Here is a 24,250-nt window from a genome sequence, read left to right as displayed (position 1 = left end):
GCCTCAGTAAAATAGCTGAACCTTGACTCAGCCCCTTAGGAGCTGTTATAAAACCATTTTTGTGAAGTAAAGTAGAAGGATGGGTGGGAAAAAGAAAAACAGATTTTGTCACTCCCTAAATATGCTCAGATTCAACCTTCACTAACCCCATTGTGTAAAACATACTGAAAATTATTAAGAGAAATCTTGCAAGTGTAAATATACTTATTCTCAATGAAATCAACACCATTAAACTGATTTGTAACTATTCCCTTAATACTGCTATAAACTTTACTGCAGTGAAAACACTGGCTATACAGATTGCTTTCCTCTTCCTCAGGATGTGTTTCACCTTTGTGGCATTGCCACTATAAATCTCATGGTCCAACAACCCCTTGTCTGCAAGTGATTTCAAGCACTATCATAAAAACGAAACAGACAGACTTAATTTGAGTTCCAGACTTAAGGAAACTCAACTAAAATATTAGCATAATTTCACTGAAGACGGAGGAAATTGTTAAAATATGTGTATTAGAGAGTGTCTGCAATTCAATACATCTCTTAGCTGGCTCTTGGGTGCCACCCAGTGATTGATTTAACAGCAGGTTTGTAATGGTGTCTGTGGTGCACCACAGGCCATGTTAATAAGCAGCACTGATCACAGGAGATCAGAAACAAGAATGTTAGGAAGTATAAGGAGATTCATGACATGTTAAATCTGAACCTGTGAATAATAAGCTCTAAGTCTGATGGATTTAGTGCTGGGAGAATTTCTGTGTGGAACAATACTCCTATTTGTTTCACACAGGGACTGACTGATTAGGCAAATGTTGTGCATGTTTCTTCCTGAAAGAAATTATGGAAGCTTGTAGTTCTTTGTTTTGGCATACTTTTTTCCTTCTGAAAATATGTAGTTACTGGTTTAAGATCATAGCGGTGCTCTGCTTTCCACCAAAATAACAAAGCTGTTTTCATGCTGAAAGAGCACATGCCTTTCTGATGATTGTTCTTTAAATAATGTAAAACCATTGAAGAAAGTGATAGTTAAATACTAAAAGGGGTGTGATGGCACTCTGGTAAAACAGCTGGTCCTGAAGTTACAAAGTCCTTTCCAGTGATACTACGTGACAGTCTGCCTTTGTCCCAACAAAAAGTGATGGTACACTGGCCGCTATGTGGGTTTACAGGTCTTCACAGACAGTACATGACAACGATTTACAAATATTGACGTGAAAAAAATTCTCCTACAGAGAGCTATTTAATCTCACAGAAAAGGCACAATGATTTCTAATAGTTGAATCAGAAAGATGGGGCATATTTTTCAAAGTGGAGGACTTGGAACAACCTCTCTCTCAAAGCATGGCTGATTCATCAATACTGGAGTTTTAATTGAGGGATAAGATGTCTTTCAGAAAGAGAGGCTGCAACTGAAACTAGAAGGATGGTTTTGGTGCAAAAATAATTAGGTGAAAGAAGTAGAATTAAGTTACCAAAATGGGCCCTTCTTGTCTCAAAATGTATTCCTCTTTAGAGCGGGATAAAAGATGACACGGGGCAGCGCAAAAGAGTTTTGCCCTGCGTGTCGGCACAATGCCTGGCTGCTGTGCTACGTACCCGCATCTCTGCAACTCTGTTCCCTAAAATAGTTTGCAGAAGCTTAAAATTTTACATGCTGCTTCTGGTGGTTCCTTTGAAAGGTAGGTACTCTTTCCAACCTTAAAGTGAAAATCTCTTCCTCTTGCTCTTATGTTCACATTAGCTGGGGTAGGTAGAAGCTGCTAAATTAATACATTAATTAAGCATACATGAATGCCAGGAAATGCAAGATTATGGCCCTAATTTCATACACCATACAACAGCATGTTTTTGTGGTTTCTTAGAGGGCTTAGCAGAGTTTTTTAGGTAAGGACACAACTTTAGAGATGTGGCATTAGATATCATGTTTTGCACAGTATTTTTCATCACAGAAGTCACTTTGATGAAGTGAGAGAGAAGTGTGTTTTGGGTAGGCTCGTAAGCGACCAGCAGGGTCCAATGTTAGCACCTACCCCCTCCAAGCGAAGAAGGAGGTTTTGAATTGAATACCTTTGGGCTGCAAGGAGAGAACAGGATTCTGTCAGCCTAATCTCATTATACTTGTAGCCATTACAGTCAAAATGAGTTTCCTCTGCCTTAGTTTGGGTTGGAGTCAAAGCCAGTTCTCAGAGGAAAAGGGTCATTGAATTAAGGTAGTAAGTTACTAAATTGAGCTTCCTATTATACTGGGGTATGTACATTCATGTTTTCTTTAACCATAGGGAGATGAGATGAATAATCCAGGTATTGTTCAGTGATTCAGTGATTGGAGTCATACATTTTGTTCTGATGAATGAAATAAGAATAGACAATCCAATGAAATATATGAAATATTAATTGTGCGAGAAATGGACTGGGACCAAGATCTTGTTCAGAACAGCCCCACACTTCGAGAAGATGCAGCATTAGGCCAGCACTTTGTGGCTCAGGCTCATCTTAAATGAAGTGAAATGGATAAATATATGTCATAGTAATCAATATTCTTTTGGCCATGATCCTACAAACATATGTGAATAATTTTGTGCATGTGAGTTCAATTAAATTATTCATATGCACAGTGTTAACTCAGACATGCAAGTGTTTGCATTATTGGAATCCCTGCTTATGGATTTCCACAAAGAGCCAAAATCTACAAGGAAAAGCTCAAATACCACAAATGTTCATGCAAGTGAGTATTTACACAGAGGAATACAGCCTTGTTGTACTCACATGCATGAAGTTGCTTACACACTTCTACACACCACTCTGCAAACAGAGAAGGGATAAGTCTCATGTGTTGCAATATTTTACATGCTTAAAATATTTAATTTGATCAAGCGTAGTCAAATATTAATGAATATCATGGCCTTTTCTTACACTTGTAACAGATTTGATATAGCATTCCTAAGTTTTCAGCAATTCCCATAAATTCAAAATATCTTTTTAATTTTTTCCCTTTGCATCAGGCTGTAAGAAATTTTGAGCTGTTCCAGTCTAGACTCAGTATACAAAAATGCTGGTTAATGAATTTCTAATTTAGTTGAATACAATATTAGAATTGGAGGGGGGAGGGGCTAAAACCGGGCTCACTAGAGTTGAACCTAGGGGTAGGTTCAACGTGCCAGAGTTGAAATCTATAGCCCGGCTCAGGTGCATCTACACCAATGCACGCAGCATGGGCACCAAACAGGAGGAGCTGGAAGCCATTGTGCAGCGGGACAGCTATGACGTAGTTGCCATCACAGAAACATGGTGGGATGCTTCTCATGACTGGAGTGCTGCAATGGATGGCTATAAGCTCTTCCGAAGGGATAGAATGGGAAGGAGAGGCGGTGGGGTGGCTCTGTATGTTAGGGAGTGTTTTGATTGCATAGAAATTGAAGATTGTGAAGACCAAGTAGAGTGCTTGTGGGTAAGGATGAGGGGGAAGGCCAATGAGGCAGACATCCTGCTGGGAGTCTGTTACAGGCCACCCAACCAGGATGAAGAGACGGATGAGACATTCTATAAGCGACTGGCGGAGGTCTCGCATTCGCTGGCCCTTGTTCTTGTGGGGGACTTCAACCTACCGGACATCTGCTGGAAGTATAACACGGCAGAGAGGAAACAGTCTAAGAGGTTCCTGGAGTGTGTGGAGGATAACTTCCTGACACAGCTGGTGAGTGAGCCCACCAGGGGAGGTGCCTTGCTGGACCTGCTGTTTACAAACAGAGAAGGACTGGTGAGAGATGTGGTGGTCGGAGGCCGTCTTGGGCTTAGCGACCACGACATGATAGAATTCTCAATTGTGAGTGAAGTAAGGAGACGACTCAGCAAAACTGCTATCATGGACTTCCGGAGGGCAGACTTTGGCCTGTTCAGGTCACTGGTTGAGAGAGTCCCTTGGGAGACAGTCCTGAAGGACAAAGGGGTCCAGGAAGGCTGGACAGTCTTCAAGAAGGAAATCTTAAAGGCGCAGGAGCAGGCAGTCCCCATGTGCCGTAAGAAGAGCTGGCGGGGAAGGCGACCGGCCTGGCTGAACAGGGAGATTTTGCTGGGACTCAGGGAAAAGAGGAGAGTTTATCACCTCTGGAAGAAGGGACAGGCAACTCATGAAGAGTACAAAGATCTCGTTAGGTCAAGCAGGGACAAAATTAGAAAGGCAAAAGCCCAGCTAGAGCTCAGTCTGGCCACAGTCGTAAAGGATAATAAAAAATGTTTTTACAAATATATTAACAACAAGAAGAGAGGCAAGGAGAATCTCCATCCCCTACTGGATATGGCGGGGAACATTGTCTCCAAGGACGAGGACAAGGCTGAGGTACTTAATGCCTTCTTCGCCTCAGTCTTTAATAGCCACTCCAGGTATCCACAGGATATTCAGCCCCCTGAGCTGGAAGACGGGGATGGAGAGCACAATGTACTCCTCATAATCCAGGAGGAAGCAGTCAAGGACATGCTAAGCCACCTGGACATCCACAAGTCTATGGGGCCTGATGGGATCCACCCGAGAGTACTGAGAGAGCTGGCGGAGGAGCTTGCCAAGCCACTCTCCATCGTTTATCAGCAGTCCTGGTTAACAGGAGAGGTCCCAGAAGACTGGAGGCTTGCCAATGTGACACCCGTCTACAAGAAAGGCCGGAAGGAGGATCCTGGGAACTACAGGCCGGTCAGCCTGACCTCTGTTCCAGGGAAGATTATGGAGCGGTTGGTTTTGAGAGTGCTCACAGGGCATCTGCAGAACAGCCAAAGGATCAGGCCCAGCCAGCATGGGTTCATGAAAGGCAGGTCCTGCTTGACCAACCTGATCTCCTTCTATGACCAGGTGACCCACCTAGTGGATGAGGGACAGGCTGTGGACGTTGTCTACCTGGACTTTAGTAAAGCCTTTGACAGCGTCTCCCACAGCATTCTCCTGGAGAAACTGGCGGCTCGAGGCTTAGACGGGTTTACTCTTCGCTGGGTGAGGAACTGGCTGGATGGCCGAGCCCAGAGAGTTGTGGTGAATGGCGTTAAATCCGGCTGGCGGCCGGTCACGAGTGGTGTTCCCCAGGGCTCGGTTCTGGGACCAGTCTTGTTCAATATCTTTATAGATGATCTGGATGAGGGAATCGAGTGCTCCCTCAGTAAGTTTGCAGATGACACCAAGCTGAGTGGGACTGTTGATCTGCTGGAGGGTAGGAGGGCTCTGCAGAGGGATCTGGACAGACTGGATCGATGGGCAGAGGCCAACTGTATGAGGTTTAATAAGGCCAAGTGCAGGGTCCTGCACTTTGGCCACAACAACCCCATGCAATGCTACAGGCTTGGGGAGGAGTGGCTGGAGAGCAGCCCGGCGGAAAGGGACCTGGGGGTGCTGGTTGACAGCCGGCTGAATATGAGCCGGCAGTGTGCCCAGGTGGCCAAGAAGGCCAACAGCGTCCTGGCCTGTATCAGGAATAGTGTGGCCAGCAGGAGCAGGGAAGTGATTGTGCCCCTGTACTCGGCACTGGTGAGGCCGCACCTTGAATCCTGTGTTCAGTTTTGGGCTCCTCACTACAAGAAGGATGTTGAGGTGCTGGAGCGTGTCCAGAGAAGGGCAACGAAGCTGGTGAGGGGTCTGGAGCACAAGTCTTATGAGGAGCGGCTGAGGGAACTGGGGTTGTTTAGTCTGGAGAAGAGGAGGCTGAGGGGAGACCTTATCGCTCTCTACAACTACCTGAAAGGGGGTTGTGGCGATGACGGTGTTGGTCTCTTCTCCCAAGTAACTAGTGATAGGACAAGAGGAAATGGCCTCAAGTTGCGCCAGGGGAGGTTTAGATTGGATATTAGGAAAAATTTCTTCACTGAGAGGGTGGTCAGGCATTGGAACAGGCTGCCCAGGGAGGTGGTGGAATCGCCATCCCTGGAAGTGTTCAAAAAACGTGTGGATGTGGCGCTTCAGGACATGGTTTAGGGGACATGGTGGTTCTGGATTAATGGTTGGACTTGATGATCTTAAAGGTCCTTTCCAACCTAGTGATTCTGTGATTCTGTGATTCTGTGATTACCTAGCAAGGACTGACTATTGCAGCACCTCTTTCCATACTTCTTTACGAATGTGCAAATAATTGCAACATCATGATAAAAACACATTTTTATATCGATGAATTAATCATACAAAAGTAACTCACTAAAGCAGCTGTTTATTTAAGGTTTTATAACCCATAGGCTTAAAACAGCCTGCAGGCAGGCAAGGTTAAACGGTGCATTGTAGCTGGGCAACGCTGCACCGAAGCGTCGGGCTGACGGGAGGCTTCAGGCAGACTGGGTCAGCTCCGGCGTTGCCCTGTGGCTTGCCATGGGGCTTGGCTTGCTCTTGGCGCTGGGAAGGATGTAGTTCTCGTACGAAAGAGGGGCTGCAGAGGCGACGTGGTGCAAGGTGGCCTGCGCAAGGGATGGAGCACCGGCCCGGGAGTCCTGGTTAAAGGTGCAAAATGAACTTCCAGGGGGGATGTGTGGAAAATAACGTCCTCTGTCTTTCTATCAGAAAGGTAGGCATAAAGGTGGTTTTCTATCATGTGAGGATAAAAAGCAGAGGCTGAAGGAAGTTATCTTCAGGCAGGTGAACAGTACACCTGTCATTCAAGAAACAGTCAATATCCCTTAATTCATGAAGGAGGTGAATTTAAAAACAACTAAAGGCACAGGCCACATGAAAGTCCAGCCAGGGGTCCAAACCAACAACGTTTCACTGAATGCTGAGTCAAAAAAAAGGAGGATATAGGCAGCATAACTATATTAGTTTGGTGGCGTTTTGTGTGTGACAAAGAGAAGAGAAGCTTCTAAGGCCAGGAGACAGAACTGGAACAAGCCCTGTAAGTGACTGACTGAGGAAAAGTTGGAAGAGAGAGTTTTTCAATTAGGTGCTGGCTCAGAGAGGTACAGATTTTTCTGCAAAAAACCTTTGCTTTGCTCTTTGGCTCTTGCCTGCAAGGATAAGGGATTTTGTATAGTCTTGGAAGTGAACAGAAATCATTGGATTCTGTTATCACATCCTTCTTCCCAAGTGAAAAAAAATTTGCAAGAATTTAAATGTGGTAGCTACTTGAGATGAAGATGATGTGTCAGATTTAAGAGGATGTAAGGACTCATGCTACGGGGCTGTACTCCAACAGTACCTACCTGTGTGATCACCCCCAGCTCAAGACAAGCTTAGCAGTTATGCTCCTATGTTACTCATTTATCCAGTCAGTCACTGTTGAGAGCTTTGAGTCTTTCTCTCCACACAGGATCAGGCTAAAGCTGTAGAAAACTGAATGCAGGACTACAGTGAGCTTCCTCCTGTTCAGGGTAGTCACAAATACTTCTTGGCCGCAGTGTCTCACCTCAGCCGCATGTAACTTAAATAGGTGTGGTAAAGATACTGTAAATTCCTCAGCAGAATATGCTTTAGATCAAATTGTTATTAAATCATTGTTTATCCTTGAGAAACACTTTGTTAGCAAGAAACTTTCCCCCTATCTTTCCAACATCTGCTAACTGAAAATGCTGAAGTCTTTTTTTCCTTTCCCAGTCTTTCAAACTAATATTGATTTTGCTTCAGCTAAAAATAGTTCAGTGGGAAAATGTCATTCAGAGGTGCCAGCTGACTAAAGAAGAAAAAGGATAACATCTCATAAAACACAGAGTAGAACTGAAAATTAAATTTTGATATTATTCTGCTACTCTCAGTGGATCATGTTAAATTTTACATGCAAGGAAGTATGTATGGTAAAATGTTGCTATGATTCCTTTTAATTCTACAGCAGAGCAAAATTTTGTTGGAAAGGTTGTTTTTAAAACTGAAAAAACATAGCAGATTTATTTTAGTTTTGTCTACCAAATGAAATGTCTACCATACATTTCACAGTAACTCTGCAGTGAGGCATACTGAAAAGGCACCAAACTCAACAGAGTCTGACCCTCACTCTGACAGTTTTTGGGTTAGCCTGATGTATATTTAAAGCGATACTCATTTTAGTAGAACACTGCACTGCATCTGCTCCTACCACAAGAGATCATGATCCTTATGCCATTAAACGTTGTCTGTGCTGTCTATTGAAACCTTCTTCCAGAACAAATCTCCCTCCCTTTAGGAATGAGGCTTCCTTACTCCAGCTGCTGCACCCTGACCTGCCTTGGATAGTGCCTTTCTTGGAGGCAGGACAATAAACCTTGCTCAAACCAGGGCTTTTTCTCTACTTGGAACACAACTGTAATTGTAATAAATTTCACTGTTCAGGTCATTTCAGCAGTAAGCAAAGTGGTTCCCAGCAGTGTGCTGTGTGCCTTGACTGACTTTTGTTATGTTTGCTTTGCCTTTTCAGCTTCCTCCCAGGAAGAGAAGCTTAGGCACTGAAGGGTTTTTTGGGTGTGTTTTTATTTATTTCAATGTGCACACAACTGTGTCTGTCTTATGTGAATGGTGGTAAGGTTGAAGGAACTTGCATTGCATGTAAGGAGAGCAGTACAGGGACTTATTCTGTAGTCTTGAAAGGAATTTTTCCCTCTCTGTAGATGATTTTTACACCTATGTAGGAAGTTATATAGTTTTGAGGTGTAGCTGCACTGGCACTGCTTGAGAAACGTGGAAAGAAGCCCACTCAAAACCTTAAAGAGCATTTGAAGTAATAAATGTCTGTGTTTTCCTGGATAGTCTGTGGCAACTTAATGTCTGTGTTGAGTCACACCAAAGATATGCTCAATTTACTAGTGGCTGTGGCTACTGGGTCCTTTAGCAAATGTCCAGAGCTGAATGCTTAGGAATGGTACAGGTATAGAGTGTTACTTCACATGATATTGCTCCCTCTCTTATGGCTTCTGTCAATTTACTCCTTGCGGACTTCCTGAGCTGAAAGTTGAATCTGCAACGTTGGGCTTAGTAACTGTTGGCAGACTTCTGTTATGTACATTTGTTCCATCTACTTATTAAACAATTCAAATTTTTGATACTTACTATGTCCTGAGGTAACTGAACACAAAAATTACTTTTGATTTTCATAGAATCATAGAATATTCATATAATCATAGAATCTTTAAGGTTGGAAAAGACCTCTAAGATCATCAAGTCCAACCATCAACCCAACACCACCATGCCTACTAAACCATGTCCCGAAGTGCCACGCTTCTTTTAAAACTTCTGGCTGGTCATTTTTCTTGATGTGCCCTAGTTTCTGCATCAGGAAGGCACTCTGGAGAGTAGAAAACAAACTTGATGTGCTCACAGCAGCCAGTGTTGGTTGAAAGCTATGCTCTAGAGTTCTGCATTTGATTTTAATAGTTCATTATTACCATAGCCCTGGCATGCACCTATAAATTAGCAGAGAAGGGGGTATAAGCAAATGAAAATGGAGAAGTTCATGTTGCTGAGTCCTCAAATTAAAGAGTAGCCCTGAAAGCTGCTTTAAAGAATCTCTCTAATCCTTTGTGATCATAGGTGGATTAAATGATCCATCCTTGAACTCACAAGATGACAAGCCATGATTGAAACCTCTTGTAGCAATGAATTTATTTGAGATAATCTGGAATGCAGATCACCCTCCTAATGACAGATATCAGAGAGACAGAAATGAAGACCTCTCTCCAGGTTTCTTGGTTGAAAAGTGGATGGGGAACAAGACAATCCCTTCCCACCTTCCAAGGCTGTCCCACCCCCAAAGGCAAGCAATGCCTTTGTGACAGTTCAGGCTTGCAGGATCTGAAGGTTTTGGTTCTGCTTGGATTGTTCTATGTGGGGTTTTTTCAGAAAGAAAATGTTATTGCTGAACTAGATTTTCCTTTGGTGCTATTTTGCTGGTCAGCATCACTGCGTCAAGTCGTCAAGTCTCTCTTTTTGACCTCACCAACTCTGACTGAATTGAATGTGTCTTTCCTTTGGAAAAACTGTGCTGCTTCTTGTCCTATACTTTAAAAACTGATTTGTTGACCATGTCCCTTACAATAAGGAATATAAGAGTACAAGTAATCTCTCTCTTCAGTTACTATTTTAGAAATTCTTCTACTGTAAATGAGTGGGAATAAAACCTGTCATTTATGAGCATCCTCTGTAATATGGCACTGATAAATGATTAGCTAGTAACTGAGACAAGATCATCCACTAATTCCATACAGGCCACCGGGTAACTGACAGGTGACAGAGACATGCAAGTAAGAAGCCTCATTTCTCTCTGCAGATCTTCAAATATGTCCAGTTGTCTGTTGACTATGCTTTTTATTGCCATGCAATGTTCAAAACTGGAAAAAGTCTGCCATTTACTTCTAACCTCATGCACTGCCCAAGTATTTTTAACTGATGCTTTCAACTGTATTGGTAGGGCTGAGAGTGAGGATTGCCTGCTTCTACTGCTTCTACAGGTATATACATTTTGTTGTTTCTGAATTTCAAGGCAATAGAGAATTCATTTAAGAAAAGGCAGTAGAATAGTAGAAGTAGAATACAGTAAGATAGTGTGACTCCTCACCATTGGTATTGGTACCTGTACTGGAAGGAGTAAGTCAAGTTATGGAAAAATCAATACTGTCTCCAATAAAGTTTCCTGCTAAAATCAACACCAGATTTTTTATCTTTGTATTAATCTTCAGCATACAGATAAAATAGCCTCTTTTACTTATCTCCTACTCCATCCAAAGTTACTTCACCCTGAAGTAGAGTGTAGTGTACCAAATCGATATCACCAATTTTACCAAAGTATAGTATACAAGAATACAAAACAAAATACACTGTGTTTAAAGTTGAAAAGGTAAGATACGCATGAAAAAAAAGTGAGGCTAATGCTCAGAATGTTTCTGTTCATTGAAACAGTATTGAAATGGATGAGAAGAGTTGAATGTTTGTCTAATCAAATACCCAGGAAACCTGCCCCTTTGAATGTTTCAGCTGTGAATTCTGCCTGCTGGGATTCTTAAGTCCATTTATTAGGTTTGTTCTTCAGGAGGCTCTGCAGCCCATTTTATAAGACAGTATCACACAGCTGGAAGATCCCCTTAAAAAGGAAAGGTCAGCCAAGTACACTTTAAAGCATAACTTCATTTGTGTATGTTTAGAGTCTAAGTGTTTGCTCTTAACACATATTTAAGTGTGAATTCCTTAGTATGACCAACCATACAGAAAGTCTGGACGATTTCAGTTCACATTTATGTTTTTCACAGGAACAAAAAACTATGAGAAGGTATGTCTTTCTGTATTCCCTGACCAGTCCATCGAGCACACTTGAAGAGAATGCAGAATTAACATGAATATGCTTATTGTAGAATAGGTACAAAAAGATATATAAATTGATGCACATAACATTTAGGTTTATTGAAACAGCATTAAAATGGATGAAAACAGACAAATGTCTATCTACTGAGTGATATTGAAAACTTGCACCTTTGAATGTTTTGGCTGTGAAGACTGACAGTGATAAATCACTTTCCAACAGCTGTGGACAGCTGTTTAAGTCGGGTCTACAGAGCTTAATTGGGGAAGAAATAAAATTAAAGTGCCAATGGCTCATTAAGTTATGTGGCGATTTTGTGCGGCAGGCCAATAATACTGCATTCCAGGCTTTGGGAAAGGACATGCCTAACTCTCTGTTAATTAAGGGCTTGTTGAAGAATGCAGGTTCGCCAAACTGCAGTGTTTTCATACGAGAGCATCTGTGAAAGAAGACTCAGAGGGTGAAGCATTTACAAGTAAGAGCTGATTGTAGCTAGAGCAGACTTCTATCTCTTCATATATTGATGCACTGGGCACATTTACCTTGTTTATAAACTACTGGGATACATTAGATGCAGAAAGGACTACCAAACCTGCTTTGGTATTGGATAAATAACCGTTTCTCTGGAGAGATTAAATTCTTCCCAAAGCAGACACATTTATAAAAAAACCCCACCCAACCATTAATGCACCCCACCAGCATAGAGAAAAAGCAAAGTTTTCCAGGGTGACCAGAGGGTTAAAAAACAGACATGAGGGAATCGAAGTGGGGTGGACAAGGGGAAGTGTATTAGAGCTGTAAGGATTATTTGCAGGAATGTATTGTCATCTTTTAAATGTTTTGTTTATATTGATTTGTTTATATAGGAGGAATTATATTTGGCTTTTTTAATCTCTAGTGGGCTACAGAACAAGGGCGAATCACGCTTGCTAGTGGTGCTATGAACTGTAAGATGGGAACAGGGGGGCTGTCGACTCCGCGTGCCTTAGCTTGTATAGTCATTGCAAATGTGCTGGCTACCGCCTGTGCTGAGCGCAACCAGCTTCACACTCCCTCCTCTCCACAGACCTTAGAGGGCCACCAAACCTGATTCAGAAGATTTTCCCTGTGGCAACAGAGGGTTAAGGCCACAACTGTGCATAGCAATTTGGCTCAGAGACAGGTCGTGACACATCGTCTGTCAGAATTGCCCTGCATGAGCCCCCTAAAATAACTACAAGTACAAAAGTGCGGAAGGAAGGACCCAAACATGAACAATATCATCAGAGGGATGATCACACTGAATTATTAAGCAGTCTTTCAAGTGGCAATGTGGAAATTTGAGACACATTCTCACCATTTCTTTCATTTCTCTGCCCAAATACTTTCCTTCACATTTTAATTAAAGATTTATGTCAAATTGTAGAACATAAAACTCATTCACACCTATGTCTTGTTCTTAAACTGCTTACTTGCATTGCTTGGGATTTTCCCTATTCCCCATTTCTGCCAATTTATCTGGGTGCTTTATTAAGGTGGGAAATTCAGTAGCTATTCCTCTGCTTGCCTCAATCCAAACATCTTTTGCTAATAAGGCCAACTGTCAAAGACATCTTGCCTAGAGTTATTAAAGATATCCACACTTACCTAACATAAACTGAAATAATCCATTGATTTCAGTGCAGTTATTCAGGATTTATATCAACAGAACAGAGTTTGTCCCAAGTATGCTGAGTATGCAGCAACAAACACGATACCTGAATGTGTTTAAATGAAGGTGTTTCAATGAAGGTTTGGAGCACAGCTGTCATTCTGTAAAACCATAACACGACAGAAAAAGGATAGATTATTTCTGTATAAGCCAAGAGAATGTTCTGTGCAAATTGGTTATTGACTGCCTTGCTGTTAGGCTGTATATCAGTTTTATTGTCAAGTGCAAGACTGACTCTACTAATTAATTTGAAGCATCATGCTCCTGGTTAGAAAATCAGCCAGTGCTTGTGTTGAAAAAAGACACTTTGCAGTACCTGGAGGCTGTTTTTAATTTATTGTAGTCTTTCCTGTATAACTAACTCTGAGGGGTCTATTTCTTCATGAATCTAAAGACCAGCTGATGTGTTTGTTCACACATTGCTGTTCTGTGAGCTATTTATTGCTGCATGTGAACTGTTTGAATGGATATACTGTAAATATTTTCACAGAAGGTAAAATAGTCCTTTTGTGGCATCTAATTAAAACAATTCTGTGTTCTATCCATAGTTTAGAAAGATATTACACAGAATGAACCTCAATACTAAAGTGGGTATATTATATATCTATAAAGTTATTTTCTCACTGAGGGCAACACATTTTACTCCAGTTTTTCAGTCCTAACATTTCTATAATGTGACAATGATCCTCGTGGTTGCTAAGAGCTGATTGAGCTCCCTCCTTTGGGAATTCATTGATGCTTCTCATTAATCAGCTGGTGACAATATTGTTGAACAATGCAAGCTAGAAATATTTGTACCTCTAGCAAACATCTGCCGGAATGATGATTTCCCATGCATTAGCTACAATGGTTGGTTCTGGAGTATGTTGAAATTCTCCCTCCCAGTCTTTCTGTTCAGTATTTTCAAGACAGAGGATGCGACTGTGGTCATATCTTCACTGCTGTTTAAACGTTGGACTGGTACCAAGGCCTGACTTGCCAATGTCCATTTGAAACTCTCGCAGGGGACACCCCTGGTCCCTCAAGGAATAATTTGAGCCCTGGCATTTGTCGCAATAGCTACCATCACCTCCCATGGAACCAAGACTTGGGGAGTCAAGATTTCAGTACTGAAGGTGTGTCAGATCAAAACTTTTGCGTCCTTTATTTGTTAATTAACACTCTTCCAGCACAGACAAAGTACAGCCTGTCTCTGTTTCAGTGCAAACAACATCAGTCAGCTCAAATGTCTTTCAGCAATGAATTAATCTAATCTTTTCTACTCTGTGCTGACATAGATGAAGAGCTGTCACAAGGACATGTAATTCATCTCAGGTGAAGGATTATAATGAACTGATGAGAGGCAGTAACCTCTTAAAATGCTACTGCTCTTTTGCAAGTGAGCATCTGACTACAGGCTGAGTTTCTGCGTGGCTCACTCCATTATTTTCCATCCATGTAGTCTTTAAGGAAGGAACACACATCCTCTCCGTGGGTGAGGCAGGTCTGTACAGGCATTTTGCTTTCAGATGGTCCTGACCTCAGCCAAAGTGTCTAACAGGTACAGAAAGCAGAGTTGTTGTATAGCCAAGCATATTCTGTAGGCATGTCCTACACACAAATTTTGTCTGAACACTGCAAAATAGGGATGCAGCAGTATCTTAAAGCTCAGGTCAACAAAGGCAACAAAGCACTGGACATGCCTCAGTGTAAAAAGATTACGAACTGTTCTCAGTTATAGTTGGGTTTACTAAAGAATGTGTGTTGCATTCCACATAAGTCATGGTTTCAAGTGTTCTGTATTTTACACCTCACTGTAAGTTATTAAGAGGACCTTGATGTTCATTTTCAGAAATACTAAAAAGAAATAGACTTTCCAGCTATTGTAATACATTGTAAAAAATACCTCAGAATTCTCTGTGATTACAACAAAGGAATTTGCAGGTGCTTGGGCAGCCTGAGTATACCCAAGAATATAATAAACTGGATAATCAACTAAATATGTCTGGTGTTCTGTGTTAAAAATATATATAACTTTAAGAAAAATAACATGAAGATAAAAATGCAAGTTAAGAACAGCACCAACAAAAAGCATATTAAAAGAAAAAAGGTGCAATAATAAAAGGAACAAATACATTTTCCAGCTTTGCCAAATGAATGATAAATTGGAAAGGAAAGTGATGAAGGTGAAAGACTTACTTAAAGGTCAAGTTCAACTTTGGGGCTGTAACCATATTCACCTTTGGTTATGTTTGCTCTTGAATTGGGAACTTCAAAAGAGCAGACTGGTGACTGACATTATGCAGACAGAGAGGCATTAAGGCTTCTTAAGCTGATTTTGATGATATTAATCTATTTGACAACATTGTCCTGTTTTGCCCGTACTTGGCAATCAGAACAAAAACAAAGAGGGCTTTTTTTACAACATGGCTTCCTGGGCAACTGTCAATGTTTTTAGTCTAATAGAATATCCTGAGCAGTAATCCTTTTCACTTTTACGTCAATCCTTTCAATCCAGACTTGGAAGTTTACACAAAGGAATTTTCATGGTCTTTCTGAGGGAATAATGCTACTATGTATTCTTATACAGAGAGGAAAACTCAACAGAAATAGGTTAAATGTGTTGGTCATTTTCTTGAGCTAGAGTTCATCCAGGTAAAGCCCTTACCATACTCACCTCTCTATGCAATGGGACACATGTGCCTAACACATGCCCCTGCTAAAAGGCTTTGCTGTGTTGACAGCAATGGAGCAGGGTCTTTTCTGTGTTGGTCCACTGTTCTGACCACAAAATCACGTTTTTTCTCAGTAGTTCTGTAATTTTATACTAAAAATGTTTCTTTTGTAACGCAATGAGTAAATGCACTCAAGAAATCATGACAGTCTAAATCATGCATGTATTTAAAAGAAAAAAACGAACTGACAAAAAGATATATGTGTTGAAACAGCAGTTTCATAAATACCTTAAACTAACAGATTTATAGAAGACATTGACTTTCAAATGCTGTCAGTTGTAGCAACCTATTCTTTTTTACACGTAAGTTACAGTATTCATGTAAGCTCAGAAATTTTGTATTAAACCAGTATTTGAGCACCACAGAGCTTTGAAGGACTCTTTTGTAAACTAAAACTAACCCTCTTTTTCATGGTTTTACTACTGCTTCACCAGCACAATGTCAATCATTCTTCTCTCAGCGGTCACTAACCAGGTTATTTGTGTGTTTCCACACTGCTGCATCACAAAACATCATGCCCACTTGCCTGAAAAAGATAATATCTAACACATATGGAGACTGCCTTTGATCTCCATGGTCTATCTAGAGGTCACAGACCTGTCTTCTCCTCTCCCTCACTTCAAATAGCCCCTTTCATTTACTGTGAAACTAAACATTGGCAAGACAAAGGCAGGAAAATAAAGGCCTTGATTTAGTAGCACTTATGTGTTTGGCTATTTCAAGGTAGATTTTACTCTCTTAGGTCACGTTATTAATTGCCCTGCATTTCTGCATCATGGCATACTGTATTTGTTTTCGTGCATGCAGCCTTCAAAATTCAAGCTGCTCTTTAAATCAACATGTGCCTTGTTCATAACTTAATAGCCATTAAGAGTCTACTAATCAATTTGCAATAGTCACCACTAAATCCAGCTCTGTGTTTGGTAATTTGACTCGGTTTTTGGAAAATACATTTGTATTTTTTAATGTAAAGTTGTTAATGCAGAAGTAGTATATTGAGTCATTTTGTAAATTGTGGTGAAGATAAATCTGACGGGGAGGGTGAAGGAAAAAATGGCTCTGAGCCATTTCCCTCTGTTTCAGGGAATAAAAGACTGTTCCGCCTTATATCAAACAACAGGTGAATGATTATGTGTGTGGCAAACGATTTAATGGCATTTGCCAAAGGCAAAAAAATATTTCACATGCAAAAGCCAGACATGTTTCAGTTACCACCAGTTTTTGTTTTTACTAAGGGCTGATTCAGAAAAACATGTAGGCACCTAAAGAAGGATTTGAGAAACATGTAGTTACGTGAGATCAAAACTGTAATCTTGAAAATCACTGCTCAGCTGTGGCTCTACCACAAAGACCCCTCACTATTGACCGTACAGCTCTGTAGGAACCTCAAGTTCTCCATGTTCTCTAGTGCTCAAAACCTCCCCAGTTATCACCACTCCAATCACTTACTGACACTTAGTAGACATTTATAAACAAGGGGTTTATCTGCTTAACTCCCTTCAAGAAGTCAATCCAGTAAGAATTTTCTAAGCATATTTAGTGAATTAAAGTTTTGCATGAAGTACTGTAGTTATTACTGTTCTTTTTTAACAGAGGTTAGCTAAGAAGGAAGCAATTGACTTCTTTTTTTTTTTGCTTAAATACTTAAAGGCCAGAGCAGTTACCCAATCTGTTACCTTCAATGATGGAAGAATCCAAACTCACACAGAAGAAATCCTAAATATGAGGTCACTGCATGTATCGTATGAAATTGGGCATAAATGTTGTTCCTCCTCCATTAAAACTGATTAGAGGCAAAGAGATTTGCCGCCTTAGAGGCAAAGAGATCTGTGTGACCTCACAGCTTAGTGATTAGGGCACTTAGCATGTGACTAAGAGAGAAGCCCTGGTTCTGGGTCCACCATCTCCTGATTATGCACTCCTTCTCTTGCATGTTTGTTCTGGCCACATCAGAAAAGTATTTCCCATGCAGTGGACAGAAGCAACAGGAGAAGTGAGCCCAAGAATAGGCTTCAGGTACAGGAAACTCTTCAGGGAGGTAAGAGAGGGAGAGCTGAAGAGGGTGAATCTGGGCATCTGGACCACTCACGCTGGCTTCAGCAGCTAGAATATTAACTATGAGCTGTGTCTCTCTCTCTTCTTCCACCTGCTCATTTTTCAAAATAAATATTATATTGTTCTGTTTGACTTCAAAAATAAGTGACATGTCACCTTTGGGAAAAGATTTTGGATCAGAATCCCAAGTAGATGGCCAATTATGTTCAAGACATTGAGATTTAAGATGCTCCTCAATGCTTTCTTTAATATGGTCCCTGCTCAGAAGGATGATTATCTTTGTTCCTGTCCTAAGGTGTCTGTGTCTTCTTGAAAATCAAGCACCAAGCACAGAGAGCTGGAACACATCTGGGAGCAGGTGCCCTGGAGCAAGCACAATGCATTCAGCATTGCATTGCCTGCGTTACATTCTGCATCCATTTCTAAGACACTGAAAGAAAGATCCACATACGCAATGCTGTCTGGAGAGAGCTGTGTTTGTGTCTATTCTCTGCAAGAAACTGCATTACACGAAACAAATGAAAGGGTCTCCCTTGTCAGCAATATGTAAAGATACAGTTCTAGGATAGAAAAAAACAGTTACTTTGTGTGCATACCACACTTTACTTGAAATTTCTCCTATAGAACATTTAATTCTTAAGTCTCCTGCTTTATATACAGCTGGATACAGCTTTAACCCTCTTGACTAATCAACAAAACAGAGTTCTGCTTGTGTCTCAATAACCTGCTAGGAAACTTTGCTGGATGCAATTACAGAATCACAGAATCATTAAGGTTGGAAAAGACCTCTAAGATCATCAAGTCCTACCATCAACCCAACACCACCATGCCCACTAAACCATGTCCTAATATCTAATCTAAACCTCCCCTGGCACAACTTGAGGTCATTTCCGCTTGTTCTATCTCTAGTTACTTGGGAGAAGAGACCGACATCCACCTCACCACAACCCCCTTTCAGGTAGTTGTAGGGAGTGATGAGGTCTCCTCTCAGTCTCCTCTTCTCCACACTGAACATCCTGAGTTCCCTCAGCTGCTCCTCATAAGACTTGTTCTCCAGACGCCTCACCAGCTTCGTTGCCCTTCTTTGGACATGCTCGAGCACCTCGATTATAAAGCTAGACTGAACTGGAAGGATCTCCAGCTTGCTTCTGTGATTATAATAAATTTGAGATGCATTTGTTTTTTGTGATAGAGCTAATGGTTCTTTCCTTAATTTACACCAGACGTATCTTGTTAACTATTCGTCAATACATTTCTGAGCCCATCACTTCTGGATTAAGTCAGGGAAGAGGTGTCAGCAGCTGATCCTAATGATCTTTCTATACACTGACAAACTTTGCTGATGAAAGCAAAATCTTAAGTAACATTAATACTTTAAGTGGTATAGATTGTTCTCTGTGATATTTAAACACATTAAGGGAATGGCTGAAGAAATAGTTGATGAGTTTCAATGTGAGAAAATGATAAATGATGTATTCAAGAGCTAAAAATAGTAGCGCTGCCTGTGCATTGCTGAGTAGAGAGTGGAATGCAGAGATAAACAAGGGAACTGAGTGGATTGGAAGAGCACATGTGTGAGGATGGAGTATGTTGCTCAACTGCAGTAAAAAAGGTTAATATGATAAAAAGAGAAGCTCTGCTTGGAGAAGCTTCCTCTGAAGTTTTTGTGTCCAGATTTGAGCTAATGAAGTATGAGAAAATATCTACAGAAGGACTGGAAACTCAGTAGAGGTTAGTGAGGCAATGACTGATTTTTTAGAGTTTAAGCCTAATATGCAGATTATATCCAAAGAAAAAATAACAAAAATAATTGAAGTCATGGGAACTGGAGAGACCTCAATATGAGGAAAGATTAAATACGCTACGACTATTTTGTTTGGAAAGTACAAGGAAGTAGGACATCAGAATTAAAAATAACAATAGCTAGAAAGCAATGTAGTCCTTCCAAAATTTAAAGAATGAAAAATAATTAAAGGCCAGCAGATAAAGAATAGTGAGCTTAATATTCATGCAAATAATGAAAACAACTCACTATTTTATAATGTTATTTTAAAAAGTTGCTTAGTAAAATCAGAAAGAAAAATACGTACATGAAGAATGTGTATAATAATAATATTAATAAATATTATTATTTATTATAAATTAATAAATAAATAGAAATTTTCTGCTTCTGGAACCACAAGAACAAAACTAGAAGGGACAAGAAAAGACTGTCTGTCTTCTCCATGCAGGAAAAGTGGTGTTCAAAGGCAGTTTTCAGCATGAGGTGGAATTTGTGAAGACAGCAGAGCTGCAGTAAGTAAGGCCAACATTCACACACTAGCAATTAACTTTCTCATGGCCTAGGAAATGCATTCTTTCATGCTATGGGTCATTCAACATAGATTAAAACCATTTTCTACTTTTATTCAGTTAATCCAGATGCTATTTTGACATCAAATGTTTGCAGCCATTTCTAAAAGAGAGTGACAGTAGACAGGAGAAATCAAAATGCTATCTGTAAGCCCTTCACATTTTTCTGATGCCTTTCTGAAAGGAAAAAGTTCAATAATAAAAATGAAAATAATATTCCAAGACTAATGAAAAAGACAAAAGAAGCTGATATCAGTTGCTAGAAGTGCAAACCTAAATCCTAGAATTATATAAAGTATGTTCAATATGAAAAACATGAAGTGCTGAAGGACCAGCTGCGTGTAGTTTGAGGTGGTCTGTAGGGAGTTATTTCCAGTAGCTTTAATTCATGTGGGAAGGTCGCCTCTTCTGGGAATCCCGCTACACAGTATTAAGCAGAAACGCTATGCCTTCCTCTGCCCACTGCTGGAAGAAGAAAATCAGCTGTCTTGGTGCCATTACTGAATTATCTCATACCTTATTGTCCGCACATTTTCACATTTGTGGTCCTGCATGTATGTATTTGTATGCTAGAGCAGTAGAAGCCCTGTCCCTTACAAATGACAGCTGGAGAACTTACTCTTGTTTTGCCTGCTAGGTGCCACATTATGAAAACCTTGTTTACAGTTCCATTTCCAGAAAGAAAATTAATTAACTAATTAATTAACTTTGCAGAAGAACCACAAACAGCAACACACCATCAATGCGTGACCAAACAATACTGAAAGTCTCTCACTGTTTTGTGGCTGACATGCAAAGGAGCAGAATTACTGGGAGGAAGGGTTAAATTTTCAAGGTGAGCAGGGCACACTGTCCCATAACAAGACAATTCTTAGCATGTGCCATCTGTTCTGGGCATTGGTGCCCTGCTCATAAAAAAGTGAGTATCAAAAATCAAAAGAAAGGAGTACGACTCTTCTTTTTGCTCCTGACTTTCTGTGTCAGCAGCTCTGCCAAATTATTGCTTGTTTTGTTTCATCCTTCTCTCTCTAGTTTTGTTTTTTAGTGCTGTCCTGGTTTCAGCCAGGATAGAGCTGGTTTTCCTCACAGAAGCTAGTGTGAGACTGTGTTTTGGATTTGGGATGAGGAACTGTTGATAATGTGCTGATGTTTTGGGTTGTTGCTGAGCCGTCAAGGCTTCTTGTGCTGGCCTGCCAGCGAGCAGGCTGGGGGTGCACGGGGAGCTGGGAGGGGACACAGCCGGGACAGCTGACCCAGACTGGCCAAAGAGATATTCCCTACCATACGACGTCATGCCCAGTACATAAACTGGAGTTGGCCGGGGGGGCGGAAATCGCTGCTCGGGGACGGGCTGTCGATCACGGGGTGGTGAGCAATTTCTGTATTGGGCATCACTTGTTCTTATACATTCCTTTGTTGGTATTATCATTATTGTTCCCTTCTTTCTTTCTGTCCTATTAAACCGTGTTTATCTCAACCCACGAGGTTTTTCCTAATTCTCTCCCCCGTCCCGCTGTGGGAGGGAGAGTGAGCGAGCGGCTGCGTGGTGCTTAGTTGCCGGCTGGGGCTAAACCACGACAGTCCTTTTTGGCGCCCAACGTGGGGCCCGAGGCTTGAGATAATAACGGTTGCAGGTCACAATATCAGTTTGATTTGCATCATGCTCTCGTCTTTGCTGTACATGTTAAGGATCGGTGTTGGTTTCTGCGGGCTGCTGTACTCTGCAATGATTAGTAATGTCTCGCCTGTGAATTTTGTTTTTAGAGCACTGACCTTGAGCTTAATGTGGTATCATCTGAGCTCTGTACTAAAGCCGTTACTGTATTTTGGCTACAGTCTTGTGGAGACGATTAGCAATTATACTTCTGCCTCTGAAAGGTTTTTTATGGAGGAAATGCAGAATGGTACCTTTGATACCCTCTATCATAACATTTCCTCCTTCTTCACAATAATTTTTCAGTATTTTGAACACCCTTGGCTGGTTAAAATACCTCTATTGCTACTTCTGGGGAACATGGTTTCAGTTTTGTCTAAGGTTGGCAAGCAATTTAAGAATATCACCCGGAGATCTGCCCCAAGGCTGGATAGTTATGAATGGCAGGGTGTGTGGAACAGCATGGGCAAATGCCTGGGGCGGTGGGCACCTCCGGTGTTTTGGAGCTTCACTCCCGAACAAGTGCAGAATCCTGATAAACTAGCAGAATATCTGGAAGAAGTATGCTGTCAGCCTGGCAGCTCCAAGGAGACACAAATCATTGCCATGTGCTGGGGCCTGGCCCATGCCTACCGAACCCTATTTAACACTATGCAAAGGGGAGAGGGGCTCTCTGGGTCTGATGGCAATGTGGCAGGCACTGTGACTACTCCAACGTCTGTAGCAGGCACTGTCACTACTCCAACCCCCACAGCGGGAAAAGAAGCGTCTTAGTCATTTTGAGCTGATTTTCCATTGGAGTCAGTCATATGCAGTCACTGTGTCTCTGTGTGAATGTGTGTTTAAATCTGTATTTCTGTCTCCCTCTTCTTTGCAGAGTAGCTTCTACACCTGCTGCCTGATTTCAGTCAAGACTGGCAAATGAACAGTGGTCTTGTGATAATTAAGTTCCTGCAAATAGTATATGCAGGTAGAGGAGGAAGGCCTGGTAAGTGCCCCAAGTAAGGGACAGTTTCCAGCGTAGCTTATCAGTCACAGGAGCATAGACGTACGACAGAGATCTCATAAACATGTTTATCAGATTTCTTAGACACCAAGTCAATCAAACTCTGGAAGAAAATAAGGCTTGTTAGCTCTGGCTCAAGAGAACCACTTGTTCTAGCAGCAGGCTGCGGCTGCCCTGGTTTAGACTCAATTTCCCTATTAGGGCTAAATGAAGAAACACAAATCTCTCTCATCAAGCCACATGTGCATATTGATAACGCTGTCCTGCTGCTCTTCATTTCCACTGCTTTGTGGATTCTCAAACTGAGCGTGTAAATAAATCGATAGTACACAAAGTCTGCTGTCAGTTCAACCAAAGGACCCTGTTAAGGAGCGATGAGCAATATATGTACACACTCTGGACTGTATAAATTAAAATGTAAATTCTTTTAACAATAAATTTCAAAGCTGCTGTAGGTCCACGTACATAATATAGGAAAGGTAATTTACTAAAAAACCAGCAACTGTATAAGCTAAAAGTTACTAACAGGACTTTTTCAGGGTTGATAAATTCCAGCTTGGTCACAAAGACTTACAGAAAATCCACTTCTGAATCTGGAGGTTTTTAGTTTTGCACATCTCACAGCAGTTACTGGAACACAGGGCTGTGCGATCGGTTGACGCTGTCTGGACGCCAGGTGCCCACCAAAGCAGCTCTATCACTGCCCTCCTCAGCTGGGCAGGGGAGAGAAAAATATAACAAAAAGCTCATGGTTCGAGATAAGGTCAGGGAGAGATCAGTCAGCAATTACTATCACGGGCAAAACAGACTCGACTTGGGGAAATTGTTTTAATTTATTAACAATCAAATAAGAGTGGGATAAGGAGAAAATAAAAGTTATGTCTTAAAACACCTTCCCCCCACCCCTCCCTTCTTCCTGGGCTCAATTTCACTCCCCAATTCTCTCCCTCCTCCCCCCGAGCAGCGCAGGGGGATGGGGAATGGGGGTTGTGGTCAGTTCATCACACGTTGTCTCTGCCGCCCCTTCCTCCTCAGGGGGAGGCTCCTCACACCCTGCCCTGCTCCAGCCTGGGGTCCCTCCCACAGGAAAGACTGTCTCCACAAACTTCTCCAACATGAGTCCTTCCCACAGGCTGCAGCTCTTCACGAACTGGGTCCCTCCATGGGGTGCCGTCCTTCAGGAACAGGCTGCTCCAGCGTGGGTCCCCCATGGGGTCACAATTCCTGCCAGCAAACCCGCTCCAGCCTGGGGTCCTCTCTCCACGGGTCCACAGGTCCTGCCACGAGCCTGCTCCAGTGTGAGCCTCCCACAGGGTCATGGCCTCCTTTGGGCATCCCCCTGCTCTGGCATGGGGTTCTCCCTGGCCTGCAGGTGCAGATCTGCTCCCCCGTGGAGCTCCATGGGCTGCAGGGGCACAGCCGGCCTCACCATGGTCTTCACTACAGGCTGCAGGGGAATCTCTGCTCCGGTGCCTGCAGCACCTCCTGCCCCTGCTTCTTCACTGACCTGGGTGTCTGCAGAGCTGTTTCTCTCACATATTCTCACTCCTCTCTCCAGCTGCTGTTGCT

This window comes from Phaethon aethereus (genome assembly GCF_964289735.1).
Source record: "Phaethon aethereus genome assembly, chromosome: 2".
Classification (NCBI taxonomy): Eukaryota; Metazoa; Chordata; class Aves; order Phaethontiformes; family Phaethontidae; genus Phaethon; species Phaethon aethereus.
Note: the sequence above shows the minus strand (reverse complement) of the source record.